Genomic DNA, 6000 nt, shown 5'->3' with positions numbered 1-6000 from the left:
ATGATGATGGTGTTAGGGTATGAACATGATGGTGTTAGGGTATGAACATGATGGTGTTAGGGTATTACATACTGGTGTTAGGGCATGACATAATGGTATTAGAATATGAACATGATGGTGTTAGAGTATGAACATGATGGTGTGAGAGTATGAACATGTTGTTGTTAGGGCATGACATGATGGTATTAGAGTATGAACATGGTGGTATTAGAGTATGAACATAATGGTGTTGGGGCATGACATGATGGTGTTAGGGCATGACATGATGGTGTTAAGGTATGGACATGATGGTGATAAGAGTATGAACATGATGGTGTTAGGGTATGACATGATGGTGTTAGAGTATGAACATGATGTTATTAGGGTATGAACATGATGGTGTTAGGGTATGACATGATGGTGTTAGGGCATGACATGATGGTGTTAGTGTATGAACATGATGGTGTTAGAGTATGAACATGATGGTGTTAGGGCATGACATGATGGTGTTAGGGTATGAACATGATGGTGTTAGAGTATTAACATGATGGTGTTAGGGTATGAACATAATGGTGTTAGTGTATGAGCATAATGGTGTTAGGGTATAAACATGATGGTGTTAGGACATGGCATGATGGTGTTGGAGTATGTACATGTTGGTGCAAAGGTATTACATGATGGTGTTGTATGAACACGGTGCAAAGGCATGACAATGGTGTTTAATCATGACTTGTTCATGTGAAGGCATGCCATGTTTGTATTAGGACATGAACATGATGGTGTAAGGGCATGAGAAAAATGATCTTACAGCATAACTTGATAATGTTAAAGTATGACATGATGGTGTTAGGGCACCGCATGGTGTTAGGGCATGACATGATGGTGTTAAGATATGACATGGTGTTATGGTTTGAGCAATTTCAAGGAAAAAGTGTACAAGTAGCTCAGTGACTACATATGACACTAGTTGTGCTCTTCAGCACCTCTACAGGACATACTGCTGGGATACTTCACCCACATCCCCACTGGGGTCATTGGCCCTCCCATGCCTGCTTACTACAATTTGCACTTTTTTATGTAAGTGGACAAAGATGCACAAGCCTTGTTGCATGTCTTGGCTGAACTGGGAAATGGCATAAAAGTGTAATTCAGGAACATTCACCTGAAATGAGTTCATTAGCACAATGACTATGCCAAGAGCCTTGAAACGTTGCAATAAATGCAACCATAGCCATTGGTAGGCTGATTACACTATGGAAGATTGTACAATAGCAACATACCAAGCTGCTATTCACAAGGGAGAACAGAATTACGACAAGCAGTACCAGCTGAAAGAGGAGAAGGTGAATGGAAACTAATTATTTTCATTTTTCTGTACTACATTTGCTATACTTGTGTGCTGTTTGAAGACCTAGATGATATTAAGATAAAGGGTTTAAATGACAGCAATAAAGTATATTCATTGGGTGGTTGTAAACAAAAGTAGGCTTTGCTGCCATGGAGGAAAACTGGAGGTGATGTAATGCGTCAAGTTCACTAAAAACAGTGATTTTTTTTTCCTTGCACACCGCGCAGATTGCATATAACTGGTCAAAACTTAAAGACATTGAACGGAAACTGATCGAGCACAAATTGTTGATCAGGAGCTGACCCCAATAAGCAAAGAAAAGAACAAACCTTTTTCCCACATCCACTAAAAATTCCCCAGCCTCTACTGTACCACAATCTTGCACTGCTGGCACATACAATCAGCTGATTTTTCATTCAGCAGTGCATGTGGTTTACTGGGTTTTATAAGTTGTTCGACAACGTATCGTGAGCACAGATACAACATAGATCCAAATGTAGGTCATGGACTGTGTGTATCCCACTCAATGTTGATGTGCTAGTCTTGTGAGGTATTCTGATACTGCCAACTAAGCTTACCATATAAAGTGTTTAAAAAAATAATTGTGACTTTAGCAAACTTCCAGTGATTATCCAAATGTAAGTGTTTATATATAATCTCTTTTAAAGTGCTCAGAAGAATGATGATGCCTTTGCTATCTCCATACTGTATGAAAATTGTAACTTTCTCCTCCATGTGCATTATACTGACTAATTATAAACTGCATATAGTACGTGAGATGTGTTCTGTTCCTCCATGTGCATTATACTGACTAATTATAAACTGTATATAGTACGTGGGATGTGTTCTGTTCCTCCATGTGCATTATACTGACTAATTATAAACTGCATATAGTACGTGAGATGTGTTCTGTTCCTCTGTGTGCATTATACTGACTAATTATAAACTGTATATAGTACGTGAGATGTGTTCTGTTCCTCCGTGTGCATTATACTGACTAATTATAAACTGCATATAGTACGTGAGCTGTGTTCCGTTCCTCTGTGTGCATTATACTGACTAATTATAAACTGTATATAGCACATGAGATGTGTTTGGTTCCTCTGTGTGCATTATACTGACATTATAAATTGTATATAGTACATGAGATGTGTTCAGTTCCTCCGTGTACATTATACTGACTAATTATAAACTGTATATATTACGTGGGATGTGTTCTGTTCCTCCGTGTGCATTATACTAATTATAAACTGCATATAGTACGTGAGATGTGTTCTGTTCCTCCGTGTGCATTATAATGACTAATTATAAACTATATATAGTACGTGAGATGTGTTCTGTTCCTCAGTGTGCATTATATTGACTAATTATAAACTGTATATAGTACGTGAGATGTGTTCTGTTCCTGCGTGTGCATTATACTGACTAATTATAAACTGTATATAGTACGTGGGATGTGTTCTGTTCCTCCGTGTGCATTATACTGACTAATTATAAACTGCATATAGTACGTGAGATGTGTTCTGTTCCTCCGTGTGCATTATACTGACTAATTATAAACTGTATATAGTACGTGAGATGAGTTCTGTTCCTCTGTGTGCATTATACTGACTAATTATAAACTGCATATAGTACATGAGCTGTGTTCCGTTCCTATGTGTGCATTATACTGACTAATTATAAACTGTATATAGTATGTGAGATGTGTTCTGTTCCTCCGTGTGCATTATACTGACTAATTATAAACTGTATATAGTACGTGGGATGTGTTCCGTTCCTCCCTGTGCATTATACTAATTATAAACTGCATATAGTACGTGAGATGTGTTCTGTTCCTCCGTGTGTATTATACTGACTAATTATAAACTGTATATAGTACGTGAGATGTGTTCTGTTCCTCCATGTGCATTATACTGACTAATTATAAACTGTATATAGTACGTGAGATGTGTTCTGTTCCTCCATGTGCATTATACTGACTAATTATAAACTGCCTATAGTACGTGAGATGTGTTCTGTTCCTCTGTGTGCATTATACTGACTAATTATAAACTGTATATAGTATGTGAGATGTGTTCTGTTCCTTCGTATGCATTATACTGACTAATTATAAACTACATATAGTACATGAGCTGTGTTCCATTCCTCTGTGTGCATTATACTGACTAATTATAAACTGTATATAGTATGTGAGATGTGTTCTGTTCCTCCGTGTGCATTATACTGACTAATTATAAACTGCTTATAATACGTGAGATGTGTTCTGTTCCTCCATGTGCATTATAATGATTAATTATAAACTGTATATAGTATGTGAGATGTGTTCTGTTCCTCCCTGTGCATTATACTGACTAATTATAAACTGCATATAGTACGTGGGATGTGTTCTCTTCCTCCATGTGCATGATACTGACTAATTATAAACTGTATATAGTACGTGGGATGTGCTCTGTTCCTCCATGTATATTATACTGACTAATTATAAACTGCATATAGTATGTGAGATGTGTTCTGTTCCTCCGTGTGCATTTTACTGACTAATTATAAACTGTATATAGTACATGGGATGTGTTCTGTTCCTCCGTGTGCATTATACTAACTAATTATAAATTGCATTTGGTACGTGAGATGTGTTCTGTTCCTCCGTGTGCATTATAATGACTAATTATAAACTGTATATAGTACGTGAGATGTGTTCTGTTCCTCCATGTGCATTATACTGACTAATTATAAACTGTATATAGTATGTGAGATGTGTTCTGTTCCTTTGTGTGCATTATACTGACTAATTATAAACTGTATATAGTACGTGAGATATGTTCTGTTCCTCCATGTGCATTATACTGACTAATTATAAACTGTATATAGTACGTGAGATGTGTTCTGTTCCTCCATGTGCATTATACTGACTAATTATAAACTGTTTATAGTACAGGGGATGTGTTCTGTTCCTCCGTGTGCATTATACTAACTAATTATAAACTGCATATAGTACGTGAGATATGTTCTGTTCCTCCGTGTGCATTATAATGACTAATTATAAACTGTGTATAGTCCGTGAGATGTGTTCTGCTCCTCCGTGTGCATTATACTGACTAGTTATAAACTGCATATAGTACATGAGATGTGTTCTGCTCCTCCGTGTGCATTATACTGACTAATTATAAACTGTATATAGTACGTGGGATGTGCTCTGTTCCTCCGTGTGCATTATACTGACTAATTATAAACTGCATATAGTATGTGAGATGTGTTCTGTTCCTCCGTGTGCATTTTACTGACTAATTATAAACTGTATATAGTACGTGGGATGTGTTCTGTTCCTCCGTGTGCATTATACTAATTATAAATTGCATATGGTACGTGAGATGTGTTCTGTTCCTCCGTGTGCATTATAATGACTAATTATAAACTGTATATAGTACGTGAGATGTGTTCTGTTCCTCCATGTGCATTATACTGACTAATTATAAACTGTATATAGTATGTGAGATGTGTTCTGTTCCTCTGTGTGCATTATACTGACTAATTATAAACTGTATATAGTACGTGAGATATGTTCTGTTCCTCCGTGTGCAATATACTGACTAATTATAAACTGTATATAGTACGTGAGATGTGTTCTGTTCCTCCATGTGCATTATACTGACTAATTATAAACTGTTTATAGTACCGGGGATGTGTTCTGTTCCTCCATGTGCATTATACTAACTAATTATAAACTGCATATAGTACGTGAGATATGTTCTGTTCCTCCGTGTGCATTATAATGACTAATTATAAACTGTGTATAGTCCGTGAGATGTGTTCTGCTCCTCCGTGTGCATTATACTGACTAGTTATAAACTGCATATAGTACATGAGATGTGTTCTGCTCCTCCGTGTGCATTATACTGACTAATTATAAACTGTATATAGTACGTGAGATGTGTTCTGTTCCTCCGTGTGTATTATAATGACTAATTATAAACTGTGTATAGTCCGTGAGATGTGTTCTGCTCCTCCGTGTGCATTATACTGACTAATTATAAACTGTATATAGTATGTGAGATGTGTTCTGTTCCTCCGTGTGTATTATACTGACTAATTATAAACTGTATATAGTATGTGAGATGTGTTCTGTTCCTCCATGTGCATTATACTGACTAATTATAAACTGTATATAGTACGTGAGATGTGTTCTGTTCCTCCAAGTGCATTATACTGACTAATTATAAACTGTATATAGTACGTAGGATGTGTTCTGTTCCTCCATGTGCATTATACTAACTAATTATAAACTGCATATAGTACGTGAGATGTGTTCTGTTCCTCCGTGTGCATTATAATGTCTAATTATAAATGTATATAGTATGTGAGATGTGTTCTGTTCCTCCGTGTGCATTATACTGACTAATTCTAAACTGTATATAGTACGTGAGATGTGTTCTGTTCCTCCATGTGCATTATACTGACTAATTATAAACTGTATATAGTACATGAGATGTGTTCTGTTCCTCCGTGTGCATTATACTGATTAATTATAAACTGTATATAGTACATGAGATGTGTTCTGTTCCTCCATGTGCATTATACTGAATAATTATAAACTGCATATAGTATGTGAAATGTGTTCTGTACATTTTCTACAGCACAATCAATCATTACTGTGCACGGTACTGCAGTCATGGCTG

Source organism: Protopterus annectens, chromosome 6.part0 (assembly GCF_019279795.1).
Source record: "Protopterus annectens isolate FY-2018-M chromosome 6.part0, PAN1.0, whole genome shotgun sequence".
NCBI classification, from domain to species: domain Eukaryota; kingdom Metazoa; phylum Chordata; order Ceratodontiformes; family Protopteridae; genus Protopterus; species Protopterus annectens.
This window is presented reverse-complemented; position numbering follows the sequence as displayed.